At 37.4% G+C, this 14,888-nt stretch overlaps 1 protein-coding gene across 2 annotated transcripts in view; it reads left to right on the forward strand.

Moving 5' to 3' along the window:
- IPCEF1 (interaction protein for cytohesin exchange factors 1) overlaps positions 1 to 14,888 on the forward strand; it is a 161,966-nt gene that overhangs the window by 100,865 nt on the left and 46,213 nt on the right. The window lies entirely within an intron of this gene.

A 14,888-nucleotide genomic window follows, 5' to 3' on the forward strand; every position in this document is an offset into this window, starting at 1 on the left:
GATCATAACTTGATTTTTTTCACTAAGCAATTATTACAAAAATATTTCATGTCTATATACTATATATGTATATATATCCACAGCATCATTTCTAATGGCTGTATTACATATGGATATATTATAGTTCATTAATGCATAGAATTTGAAATCAGAAATCTTGGTTTTTAAAATTCTTTAAAACAGCTAACAGGAAATGGAATTTATAAACACACATATACTAAGTTGAATGTAAAGCAAGATGTGTTTAACTTATAGTGTATGTTTATATGGGCTTCTCGGGTGGCGCTAGTGGTAAAGAACCCACCTGCTAATGCAAGAGATGTATAAGATGTGGGTTCGATCCCTGGGTCAGGAAGATTCCCCTGGAGAAGGGAATGGCAACCCACTCCAGTATTCTTGCTTAGATAATTCCATGGCCTCAAGGGCTCATGAAGAGTCAGACATCACTGAAGCAATTTAGCATGCAAGTGTGTTTAATATATGTGCATGTATGTGGTTATTGATATGCATATAAATATATTGATTAGGTGAGTATGAGTGTGTGTGTGTGTGTGTGTGTGTGTGTGTGTGTGTGTGTGTGTGTATCTCGGTTATTCTTTTAAACGAGCAGGCAGGAAGGTGAGTTTTGCCAGCATGGGCAGGAAGGACAAATGTCACAGGGTCCATAGTCCTGCCCTTTCATACTAAGCTGTCTCATCCTAGGTCAGTGATGTAACTCAGTATGCATTGATTTTCTTATAAGTACCTTTTGACCAAGAGTACCGTCCCTACATAATTCTGAGTGGTTGTGAGAAGATTAAATGTATTTTAAGGCAATATATAAAAGATCAAAGGAATACATATAATGGCAAATTTGTGTACCCTTTAGATGAAATGTGTGTGTACAGCATTGTGATTTTAGGATGCAGAAGGGTTGTGCTAAGGATTTTCTTCTTTTTATATATATATATATTTTTCATTTATTTTTATTAGTTGGAGGCTAATTACTTTACAATATTGTAGTGGTGTTTCCATACATTGACATGAATCAGCCATGGATTTACATGTGTTCCCCATCCCGATCCCCCCTCCCACCTCCCTCCCCATCCCATCCCTCTGGGTCTTCCCAGTGCACCAGTCCTGAGCACTTGTCTCATGCATCCAACCTGGGCTGGCGATCTGTTTCACACTTGATAATATACATGTTTCAATGCTATTCTCTCAGATCATCCCACCCTCGCCTTCTCCCACAGATCCAAAAGCCTACTAGAAATGTTTGCTTTTGTTTTGGCAGCAATGGCTGTCGTGTGCTAGAGATTCTAAAAGTACTCCTACTGACCCTATGTAAAGGGTGATTTTTAAGCCATAAAACAGGAAAGTGAACTAGGAGGCCCTGGGGGGATTCTCCAGCACAGTAGTTCCTAACCTGGAGTAAGAGCTTAGGTAATATGTGATTTAGTGATGAAGGCTGTGTGCACATTTTCCAAACAATAAAATGAGAAGTGACCCATGGGATGAGCTGAACTTTTGGTTAGATTTGAGGATTTTCCTGAGAAGTCATTATTTGAAGATTTATCGTCCCCCCCGGAGCAAGCTTTTTAAGGTCCAAGGGACCAGATGCTTCTGCTGACAAGTTAGCTGATAAACTCATCTGTCATCATCCTGCTGTGTTTGGTTTTCCATAAAGCGTGTTTCAAGCACATTTTGAAAGGAAGCTATGAAGTGGAAGTATATATATATATAGAAAATTTTTTAAAGGAGCCAGAATTTAGAACATGTTTGAAACAATGTCTTCTAAAAGGACAAAAGAGACCTCCATGGTGGTTCAGTGGTTAAGACTCCGCGCTTCCAATGCAGGGGGTGAGGGGTGTGGGTTTGATCCCTGATAGGGGAACTAAGATCCCACATACTGCACAGCATCCTCTCCTCCCCCTCCCCCGCCCACCAAATAAAGAAATGAAAAGGACACAAGGAAATGACATCTTAGAGTTGTAGTTGTCCCTAGAGTCAAAATCAGGAGGATGCTCACTCCTCTGATGCCGTAGCCACTCATCAACTTGGGCCAGCCCCCCACCCTCTCCGGGCCTTCTTTCTTATCTGTTAGACTGGAATGGGAATCGCTGGCTCTTCCCGGGAGAGAGGCAGTCTCATGAACAGCGTGTTAACCACTGATATTTTCCTATTGGAATCTTAGGAAACTCCCTGTGGCAGATGCATTCTCATCCGTCACTGACAAATAATGATTTTCAGAGGAGCATCACCACATTTTTTGGAATTTATTTTTGGAAAATTGTGGTACCTCAAACATAACATGCACTCTCCCATCTTAAACATTTTTAAGGGTATAGTTCAGTGACATTAAGTACATTCACATTATTGTGCAACCGTATCCAGAACTCTTACCATCTTATAAAACCACAGTGCTATATTCACTGAACAATAGCTCCTATTCCTTCTTACCTCCACCTCGGGCAATTACCATTCTACTTTCTTTCTTCATGAATTTGACTATTCTTGGTACCCCATTCAACTGGAATCATGCAGTACTTGTCCTTTTGTGACTGGCTTATTTCACTAAACGTAATGTCTTCAAGGTTCATTGAATCATACTGTGGCATGTGTTAGAATTTTCTTCCTTTTTAAGACTGAATAATATCCCATTTTATGTGTAGGCCACATTTTACTTACCCATTCATATCTATTGATGGCCACTTGGATTGTACCCACCTTTTGGAGATAGTGAATAATACTGCTGTGAATATGGGTATACAGAAGTCTTTTTGAGACCCTTCTTTCAATTCTTTTGGCTACATACCCAGAAGTGAAATTGCTGGATCATATGATGTCTATTTTTAATTCTTTGAGGAACTGTCAGACTGTTTTTTTTTTTTCCTTATGGTGGCCATTTCACATTCCCACCAGTGATGCACAGGCGTTCCCTTTTCTCCGCATCTTCACCACCATTTGCTATTTTCTGGTTTTTTGTTTGTTCTTGTTTTTGGATAGTAGCCATACTAGCAGATATGAGGTAGTGTCTCATTGTGGTTTTGATTTGCATTTCCCTAATGATTTGTCACCTTGAACATCTTTTCATGTGCCTTTTGGGCATTTATATATCTTCTTTGGACAACTGTCTTTTCCCAGTGGAGTCTGTTTAGCTGTGGCTGAGCAGTAACTTAATGGCACTCAAGAAACTCATGAAAGCAGTTTGAAGAGATTTGAAAGTTTCTGGAGTATTGGAAGATTTAATATGCATGGCGTGAAGGCACAATTATGTGCTATAATGACTGTGATTTTGAAACAACTTACCTTATTTTTCTTATTTCTCCAAAACTTCTAATATTGAAAGCAAACACACCAGACTTCAGATTTTCTTTTTTTTTTCTTTATTTTTTTTTTCCATTTATTTTTATTAGTTGGAGGCTAATTACTTTACATCATTACAGTAGTTTTTGTTATACATTGAAATGAATTAGCCATCAGATTTTCTTAAATGATGTTCCTTTATTTATTCTTCCCTCACTCCTGCTCTAACCATGGATGGAAGATGAACTTTATTTGGAAACAAGACACGTAGCTTATTCTGTAATATTGATATTTAGTCAAATGTCTTCCTGTTCATTTAAAAATTTTCCTTCCTGTTTAGTACTCTTTCTCCCCCCCCTTTTTTTTCCTGACCATGCTGCCAAATAGAGCAACTCTAAGTAGGTGGAAGTAATAGCGTCTCTAAGGTTTTAAGGTTTCTAAAAGACTGGTGGGAGTTGAAGCTGGATGTGGAAGATCACAAATGGCCTTCCGTGCTAAGGCTTGTGCCCTGTGGGGAGGATTTTCTATTATAGAGGACAATAATAGAAGATTCTTTTATGCTATAATTTCCACCTTGCTCTGATAATGATATTTCAGAAAATAATGACTACCCTTGTATGTCAGACTGCCAGAAAATTCACTGGTAACTTAATTTCATTAAAACTATGATTTCACAGGGAGAGAATGGAAGAATGTAAATAAACATGGCTAGCTAGGAGAGCTGATTTACAGATTATAGAGTGAGATGCCAGTCACTGTGTGTGTGCGTACTCAGTCACTAAGTTGTATCTGACTCTTTGAGACCCCATGGACTGTAGCCTGCCAGCTCCTCTGTCCATGGGATTTCTCAGGCAAGAATACTGGAGTGGGTTGCCATTTCCTTCTCTGGGGATCTTCCCGGCCCAGGGAACAAACCACGCCTCTTGCGTCTCCTGCAGTGCAGGCAGATTCTTCACTACTGCACCACCTGGGAAGCCTGTGGTCACCACTTAAATATGACCTAATATGATAATGAAAGAGTCCTATCCTTGGGCGATTTTTAAAAGGAAATCATGAAGAGGGCTTCAGGTGCAGAGCAGATGGGCTGTTCGTGAGCAGGAACCGCTAGTAGGAACACTTTCTGTGAAAGGAATAGCATCATGGTTTAGATTTCCCAGAAGCAGACCCTGAGAGAGAATTTAGGTACAAGTACGTTATTTGGGAAGTGATACCGGAAATATTTGGAAAGGAAATGAGGAAGTGAGAAAAGGTGGAAAGTTAGCCGATAAAGCTCTCTTGAGCATGCAGATCGTGACTGTGGGTAACTAAAGCTTAATTCTGCTGGGGAACTCTGAGAGTCTGTGAAAAAGACACACCTCTGCTGGGGAGCTCTGAGAGTCTGTCAAAAAGACACACCTCTGAGTTTTCCTCCCAAGGGACAAGGACCCTGGAATATATATACACCAAGTCCCATCAGTCTTTGGTTGAAGGCTTGTCTTGGGGGCAGTGCACCCCTGCACAGGTGGGGAGCTGGAATCTGGCAGAGAAGTCTCCCACAAAGAGATGCAAGGGCCGGCAGTGCAGGCTGGCCAGCTTGCCCTGGTGGCCAGGACGTGGCCATGTGGCTGGGTCACCAGCAGTATTCTCTGCAAGTGGTCAGCTTCCTTCTGAGCCCTTTTCTTTGGAGCCCCAGCCTCTTCAGAACCATCCTGATTATCACCACCAACACCTTCAGTCCATTTTTATAATGAATGGCCGCAATCTGTGGGTTTGGTAGGAAATCAGGCCTTTGTGTTGATTAGTCAAGAACACTTGCCAAATGTCTCCTATGTAGGACATCTATTTCTAAGCATTTATAAGAAGAAAAATCTCTTTGGATGAAAATCTCATTATATGCAAAATACAGTGCTAGATAAACCCAAATGCAATAGTATTTAAATAAAAGCATACCCCAGATGCTGTATGAAGGATGCAGAGAGCTTGCTAGCATTATTGCTCTCGAAGGAATTTAAAATATTTTTCTACAGCCATTAATCTGAGACAGAGGAAATAAGGAGAGTTTAGACTGAGAAGGAGCTATTCAGAGGGCTCGGCTGAGAGTGAGCAGAGTGGAAAACTTATTTTACTTCACCTTTGTCTTTTTTGGGTCATTCCTTCTCCTATTTTCTTTCCCAATTCTTCTCACTAATAATAAAATATTAAATTTTATTTTAACTGTATAAAATTATATAGCTCTGACAACTTTACAGTGTTACATAGATTCATATTAGTTCTAATTAGCCTCGCTGACCCAAGAGGTTAAATGCTCTGCCTAGGATTACACAGTAAGTGGCTTGCTTCAAAATACTCTGATTCAAGTCTAGGGTTCTTTCTTCTATGACATTTGTCAACTGCAGATCTCTTCTATGATATTTCGTCTATGGTTGAGACTGAAGAAATTGTTGTCTAGAATTATTTAACTGACTTCTGGGTTCTGGTCTGAGTTTTGTCACTTTAATGAACCATATAACTTTTCTATTGTACAATGCCAATCTATTTATTTGGTTGTGCTGGGTCTTAGTTGTGGCATCTGAATGCTTAGTTCAGGCATGTGGGATCTAGTTCCCTGATCAGAGATTGAACACAGATCTTCTGCATTAGGAGTGTATATCTTAGCCTCTAGAGCACCAAAGAAGTCCTGAATGCCAGTCTAGTTTCATGTGTAGGTTAAATAGTGATCAATTTTGTAAATTCTGTGCTTGAATATGATTAATTTTTCTCTAAAGACTAAGATATTAGGACCTAGATGTCATGTGCTTAGTACTCAACAAAAGTTAGGTTTTACTAGATTTTACTCAAGATTATTATAATTACTATACTTCTCAACAAAGGTCTGTCTAGTCAAAACTATGGTTTTTCCAGTAGTCATGTATGGATGTGAGAGTTGGACTATAAAGAAAGCTGAGCGCAGAAGAATTGAACTGTGGTGTTGGAGAAGACTCTTGAGAGTCCCTTGGACTGCAAGGAGATCCAACCAGTCCATCCTAAAGGAAATCAGTCCTGAATATTCATTGGAGTGACTGATGCTGAAACTCCAATCCTTTGGCCACCTGATGTGAAGAACTGACTCATTTGAAAAGACCCTGATGCTGGGAAAGAGTGAAGGCAGGAGGAGAAGGGGACGACAGAGGAGGAGATGGTTGTATGGCATCACCGACTCAATGGACATGAGTTTGAGTAAACTCCGGGAGTTGGTGATGGACAGGGAGGCCTGGCGTGCTGCAGTCCATGGGGTCACAGAGTCAGACATGACTGAGAGAATAAACTGAACTGACCGATACTTCTCACTACCAGTCTTGCTTCTGATATCTAAAAGAAGAGAGAAAATCATTCTTTCTTCTTCCTTTGCAGTGCTTATCAAAACCCAATGCTAACAATGTCAACTGTCTGCCTGCAGGCCCACATTTAGCAGACTGGAGACGTCTGTGGTGTATAATCTTTCTAGTTCCTTTCCTGAAAGGAAGAGGGAGTGGAGTTGACTTTTCAGAACAAAGCAGCATCACATAGTCTGTCATCTAGAGAGAAAAGCCAACTCCATCCCCTCTTCCTTTATATTTCAAGGAATTTTTTGAGGGGAAGAAAAACTACTAAAACCACCTAAAAATATGGACAGTGTCACTACTAAAAGCTTTTAGATTGTGTTCCACTAACTATGTTGTAGCCAAAATTCTGTGCTCTGTTATTATTTGTGTTGGGTTCTGTCACCATGTTTATTATAGTCAATTAAGTTCATTTGTTTCTATTTGTTTTTAATTTTGGGAACTGCTTCTTTTTTGTTTGCATTTTTTAAAAAAATATAAATAATTTATCCAATTTCAAAGTCAAAACTATATAACTAATTATAACCAGGTAAGACTTACTTTTGTCCCTGTTTCTCTACCCTTTTGCCTCCCTCCTTTTATGTTTGTTTTAAAAATTTTTTTTCTACTATTTCTTTTTACAAATAAAGATGAGTATGTAGGCATGAGCATATCCTATCTCTTTTTTCTTGCATGAAATTAGCATACTGTTTCTATTGTGCTATACCTTACTTTTTCTCTTACCTTGTCCTAGAGATTACTCTATATGTATATATGTCATTTTTCTTAGTTATTCAGTTGTATGTGGATGCCGTACATACTTTATTCAACTGTCCCCTGATGATAGACATTTGGATTATTTACAGTCTTTGGTTCCTGCAAATAATGATGCAATTCATGTGCCATTCAGCATATTTATATTCAGGACAGATCCCAGGCATAGGGTTTCTGGGTCAAAGAGTCAAATACATTTTTGCTAGTTACTGCTCAGTTTCCTTCCAGTGGCTTCCATTTTTGCATTACCACCAACAGTGTGTGAGTTCATATAAAGTTGTTATAAAGTATTGGCTATATTCCCTGTGCTGTAAAATATATCCCTGCAATTTATCTATTTTATACCAGGTAGTTTGTATCTCTTAATCCCTCTCACCCATTTTTCTCCTTCCCCCACACCTCTCTCCACTGGCAGCCACCAGTCTGTTCTCTGTATATGTGAGTCTATTTCTGCCTTGCTGTATTTTTGTTCATTCATTTTAGTTTTTAGATTTCACGTATAAGTGAAAGTATACAGTATTTGTCTCTATCCATCTGATTTAATCCACTAAGCTTAATACCCTCTAGGTCCATACATGTTGTTGCTAAAGTCAAAAGTTAATTTTTTATGGCTAAGTAATATTCCATTCCATTATGTATATGTATACCACATCCTCTTTATCCAGTCATGTTGGCGTGGGCAACAATACTCATATCAAGCAAAGTAGACTTAAAAATATATAACAAAAGACAAAGAAGGGCATTATATAATGATAAATAATTCAATCCAAGAAGAGGATATATCATTTTTAAACATAAATGTATCTACTATAGAAACATCTAAATATATAAAGCAAATATTAACAGACATAGAGGAAGACATTGACAATAATATAATAATAATGCAAGAGGACTTTAATAGCCTACTTATATCAATGGACAGATTATCCAGTCAGAAAATCAATAAGGAAATAGTGGCCTTAAAAGACACACTAGATCAGATAGACTTAATAGATAGCCACAGGACATTCCATCAAGATGAGCAGAATACATATTCTTTTCAAGTGCACATGAAACTTTGTCCAAGATATATTGCATGCTAAGCTACAAAATAAGTTTCAGTAACTTTCAAAAAATGGAAATTATTTCAAATATTTTTTCTTATCATAATAGTATGCAACTAGAAGTCAATTTCAGGAACAAAAATGGAAAAACCACAAACACATGGAAACTAAAAAACTTGCTACAAAAAAACCTAATGAGCTAATGAGAAAATCAAAGAGGAAATCAGAAAATACCTTGAGACAAATAGAAATACAACTTTTCAAAATCTATGGGATGCAGCAAAAGCAGTTCTAAGAGATGTTTTTAGTGATGTAGGCCTTCCTTAAGAAATAAGAAAAATCTCAAGTAAACAACCTAAACTTTCCATCTAAAGGAATTAATAAAAGAACAAAGCCCAAAGTCAGCAAAAGGAAGGAAATGATAAAGATTAGAGAGGAAATAGAGACTAAAAAAATAGTTAAAAAGATCAATGAAAGAAACTAAGAGTTGTTTTTTAGAAAGATATTTTAAAATTTGGTAAACCTTTAGCCAGACTCATTAAGAAAAAAAGAGAGTAAGACCAAATAAACAAAATTAGAAATGAAAGAGGGGAAATTGCAACCAGTGTCACAGAAATATAGTCACAAGTGAATACCACAAATAGTTTTATGCCAAAAAATTGGACAACCTAGAAGAAATGATTAATTCCTAGAAATGTACAATCTTATAAGATTGAATTGGGAAGGAATAGAAAATCTAAATAGACCAATTCTTGATACTGAAATTGAATCAGTAATAAAAAATCTCCCAACAAATAAAACTTCAGGACCAGATGGCTTCACAGGGGAATTCTGCCAAACATTAAAAAAAGAGTTAATCCTTCTCAAAGTATTTCAAAAAATTAAAGAGGAGGGAATACTTTCTAGCTCATTCTATATGGTCAACATTACCCTGATACCAAAATCAGACAAAGACACTGCAAAACAAGAAAATTGAAGGCCATTAGAATTTAGTGACAGCTGTTCCAAAGTGACATGAGAGTGAGCTGCTCTGCTTAGAGTTTAGACTTCACTTGTTTCCAACATACTGGAAGTTTCAGGGTAGAACTGAGCAAACCACAGATTTATGTGGAGTACTGAAGTTTTGCAAATTTCCTGATTTTGATATTCATTGGGTAACTTCACTGAAGTTTATTTAAAGTAATTTCAAGAGTCTCAAATTCATATTCATGCATAACTGCAAAAGCATATTACAAAGAAGTTTATATTTTGTTTTTTTAAACTATTTTTCCCTTGAATTTAAGATTTTATTCATTTAAAAACCTATACTTTATTGAATAACAGGATTTTGAGGGAAATGGTACAAGGAAAATACACATAGATTCTATGGTGCCTCTTGATTTCAGAATTATTGAAATGTTAAAAATCAGGCTTCTTAGAATGAAGGAAATAGGGTTCCACTGAGAATAGACAGATAATTATACTCTTTATTTTTAACCATGAAATACAGAGTAGTTTCCTATATTATACTTAATTTGTTTCTGGCTTGGTTTTCTTTGACCTACTTAGTCTCTTGGATATATTTATAACATTCTTATTTTTCTAGGTCTGCCCATCTACTTTTCTGACATATGTAGGTCCTTAAGAACTGATTTTGTCTATTTTGTAAGGTTTTGTATTAAAAAAGTCAAGCTTTATTGATGGCAATGAACACTTATTTTGCATTTAGATATTAAAACTTAACATCCTATTATAATTAATTTAAAAAACATGTCTGAGTGCAGCAAATTCTATGTAAAATATTTTTCATTCTAAAATCCCTGTAGTCCAAAATTAAAGCAAATAAGAAATATTAACCTAATTTTGTGTCTAAAGTTTGAACAAGTCATACTGAGTCAGCAGCGGAGTCATCAAAGACCTCCTATTTTGCCTTCTTTTAAATCTTATTGGTAGACAAACAGGAAAAATTTCATTCATAATTTTTTATTCCCCAAACTTTTCCTGCATCTCATATTTTAAAACGCAGCTTTATTGAGATATATTTTACATATCATAAAATTACACTATTCAGATTTACAACTCAATGATTTTTGGTAAATTTACTGAATGGTGAACCATAATAATAAATCAGCTTTAAATAATTTTCATCATATCAATAAAATCCTTTATGCCTATTTACAGTCAATCTTCATTCCCACACCAGGCAACCACTATTCTACTTTCTGTCTCTATAGATAGATTTGCTTTTTCTCTATATTTTATATAAAAGAATAATACAGTATTACATGATTTCTTGTGTCTGTCTGTCTTTTACTTAGCATTGTGTTTTCAAGATTCTTCTATGTTTGAATTCATGTCAGTTGTTCACTAAACAGTATTCTGTTGTATGAATATACTACACTATTTATTTACCAGTTGATGGATATTTAGATTGTTTCTAGTTTTTGGCTATTATGAATAGTGCTGCTATAAATGCTTGCAGGCAGATCTTTGCATGGGCATATGCTTTCATTTTTCTTGGGTAGATATCTAGGAATGGAATTGCTAGGTTGTATGGTAATTATTAATATGTTTATATTTTTTAGAAACTGCCAAACGTTTTTCCAAAGTGATTTCTGCATCTCATTTTAGCACTTTATTGACTGAGGAAGAAGACCATGTTTCTGTCCTTCCTTCATTCATAAAGCTCATTTCTTTATTTCACTTGTGTTGAACACTTTAGCTTATCTCAATAATTGATATCTGTAAACAACAAAATTATTTCCCTCGAGGTGCTCAGTCTGTTGGAGAAACAGGAATACCTTGGTAACTAAATGCAGAAAGAGAAGTATGGTAAGCAAAGCCCACTGTGGGGGTTGGGACACAAAGCGGAGAGCACCAATTCTAGGCTTGGAGGAGCAGAGGGAAGTTTTGGTGAAGTTCACACCTAAGATGATTCGTGGAGACATATCTAGTGAAGTGGGAGAAGAAGGGCTTTTTAAGCCTAGGAACAGAAGGCCTGCTGCCCTGCTTGCAGTCAGAACCCCTTTACCCAGATCAGTTTTACTTTTCTCCATAGTAATTATTGCTTAGAGTGTGCTATGTAATTTATGTGCTCATATGTTGAGCTATTGTCTCTTTTCTCCTTTAAAGTAGATATCTGTCTGTTTTGTTCACTGATAAAGCCCAAATATCTGACACAGTGCCTGACACAAGAAAATGTACTCCGTGACTATTCATTGAATAAATGAATGCATAACATGAACAGTTTTGATAAACATGTGTGTTTCATGCTGCTCAAACACCAACTGCAGATGAAACTTCACTAAGTTGAACAACATCAGAGTTGTTAGAAAAAGGAGAAGGGTGAATACGTGAGATTTAAGATGGTAGAGCATCATATCACAAAGTGAAAAGCAGTGTCTTGTTTCAGAATGTTAAGTCGAGATCTGGCAAGACGAGTTTGCACAGTGACCAAAGGATGGCGTGATACTTCTGGTAAGAGAACAAGATTTTATTACATTAGAATCCAGGGAGAAAAATGCAGGTACCAATGAAGAACTTTCAAGTAACTTTTCAGAAAGTTAGAAATGATTGAAGAGAAAGGATGCTCTTCGAGGAAGTCATTTCAGTTAATGCAATAAGGAACAAGGGATCTGAGGGGGTGGAAGGAGGGAAAGGAGGAGAAAACTGTCATTTCCTTAGGATTTTCCCACTGTGATTGTCATTTTTGAGGCATTTTTTGCAAGTCAAATAAGCAAAGACAATTTTTGACACAGTTATCTGTGGTTTTGAATACAGTTTGAACATGAAGTGAGAAATGCCTTTGCTCACAGAAGAGAAATTTACTGGGGAAATATTAAGGTATCTTTTACTCATTTTCATTTAGGCTCTTATTTGAAGGAATCTCAGCCATTTCAGTTTTGCCAGAAAGAAATCCACCATAATGAAAATTTACAGTTTTTCTCTTACATGTATCTGTATTTAGTTTTTTGTTGATTGATTTTTATGTTGTTGTCATTTAAGATGGCGTTCTTGTACTGATAGCAGGTTATCTAGAGAGTAATAATGCTATAAATTTGGTATCAATTCTAATTCAGCTCAAGAGAAGTGTTTTTTCTGTTTTAATTTTTTCAGTTACTTTTGGTTGAGTAAGGGATAGGGACACTAGAAAAGATGAAACTATATAATTGTGAAAGTGAAAAAGTGAAAATGTTAGTTGCTCAGTCAAGTCTGACTCTGTGATACCATGGACCGTAGCTCTCCAGGCTCCTCTGTCCATGGGATTCTCCAGGCAAGAATACTGAAGTGGGTAGCCATGCCCTTCTCCAGAGAAGATGAAACTGTACAATTAATCATGGCGTAATTGTGAAAGGCCTTTTATACTCTGCTTAAACACTTAAGGAAATGGCAACCCACTCCAGTAATCCTGCCCGGAAAATCCCATGGACAGAGGAGCCTGGTAGGTTACAGTCCATGGGGTTCAAAGAGCCAGACATGACTGAGCGACTTCACTTTAAACACTTAGACATTCTCCAGGAGCAATTGGGAACCATGCAGGATTTTAATGAAAGAAGAGGTTTGTGGAGTGAAGATTTGCTGTGATTGTGATTTGGACACTAAATCAGAGGGAAAAACAGAGCTATGGAGAGGGATAATGGTTAATGGTTTAGAGGACTTCTGCAGTAACTCAGGTGAACGTTCATGGTGGTCTGAAGGCGGTGTGGGTAACAGAAGCTTTGAAGAGCTGTGGCAGATACAGCAATGTTACAACTTAATGGTTACTTGCACAGATGCTGAGAAGGAGATTGAAGTGTCAAAGATGTCACCCATATTTCCTGTTTTTGGACAACTGGATAGAAGGTGACATCATTCACTTCAGAGGAGAACACAGGAGAAAGAGAAGCATGCATTTCATGGAGTGAGATGATGAGTTTGGTCTTGGATTTGTCTCTCTTGGGGAGAATCTTAGTCAGTTTGTGATGCCACATAGCAAAATACCATAGTTTGCATGGCTTACACAGCAAACATTTGTTCATCAGAGTTCTGGAGCCTGGGAAGTCCAAGATCAAGTTCTGGTGGATTCCACACCTGATGAGAGGTTTCTTTCTGGTTGGAAGACAGCTGCTTTCTTGCCATATGTTTAGATGGAGGAGGCATGGGGAGGAGCGGGAAAGCACTGGTGTCTTCATCTTTTTATGAGGACACTAATTCCATCATAGGAGTTTCACTCTTAGTACTTCATCTAAACCAAACTACTTCCCTAAGACCCCATTTCAAATACCATCATGTTAGGGTTTAGGGCTTCAAAATATGAATTTGGGATGTGGGGGAACACAAATATCGGGTCCATAACAGGGAGCCTGTGGAATACTCATTGAATAGGAACATTAGGCAGTTGAATCTTGGGATGAGTGTACTAGGATTGAAAGGAGTTTGCGGGTATAGGTTTTAGATACATGTGTACAAATGTGGTTATACATGCTGCCGTGGAAGTGTGTATGATCCCCTGTGGAAGGTATTGGAATGAGAAGAGAGTGAATTTGTACTTAGAAATCTGGGGCATAAGAAACAGAGGGGGAAAGAAGACCCTATGAAAGAAAGCAAGGAGCAGTTAAATGGGGAAGAGGGGGAGGCTGCAGAAATGCATTGTCAGGAAAGAGACATTTCAAGAGGGAAGGAGTGGGCTGTAGTGTCAGTTTCCAGAGTTCAATTAAGTGAGGGCTAGAAAGGGTGCACGGAATTCAGCAACATGAAAATCATTGCGTTCTTGGTAACAACCCTTTCTGTGGACTAGTGGGTGCAGAAATCAGTGAAGGCAGGAAATAGAAACAAATGGTGAATATAAATTGTTTTATTCTTTCTAAAGTAATTGTGGGAATTTACATTAAAATACCCTAGCCCAAGATAGCATTTTTTTAATTGAGATAAAATTCACATGAGACTGTTGTTTAGTTGCTAAGTCAGGTCCCACTCTTTGTGACCCCATGGACTGGTGCCCACCAGGCTCCTCTGTCTGTGGGTTTTTTCAGGCAAGAATACTGGAATGGGTTGCCATTTCCTTCTCCAGAGGATCTTCCCAACCCAGGAACTGAACCCACATCTCCTGGACTTAACTGGACTGCCAGGGAAGTCCCAGGTTCATTTATGTTTAATGTTGTGGGCTGTATTTCTCCGTTCAGAGACACTAGTGTAGATGAAAGATTTGAGTTCTATCTGTCACAAGCAATCTAGCCTCCTGTGGTTCAGTTAAACTTTATTCATAAAGACTAAGAAATGTTTTAGAGGCAGAGCAATGATTACATTCCCTGTAAAATTCTTGGTATTTTTTAATCTTTTATATTGAAGTCTCATAGTTTTTATATAAAATTTTCATAATGAATCAGATACAGTACAAAACTCATTAGATTTTACATAATGGTTGGAATAAGTTAGGTTAAGTTGCTGAGCTGCCCAACATCTTTTATTATTTGTTGAGAAGATTTTTAATATTTATATTTGAAACCCTGAC

The sequence above is a fragment of the Odocoileus virginianus genome, chromosome 34, assembly GCF_023699985.2.
Source record: "Odocoileus virginianus isolate 20LAN1187 ecotype Illinois chromosome 34, Ovbor_1.2, whole genome shotgun sequence".
In the NCBI taxonomy this organism is placed as follows: Eukaryota; Metazoa; Chordata; class Mammalia; order Artiodactyla; family Cervidae; genus Odocoileus; species Odocoileus virginianus.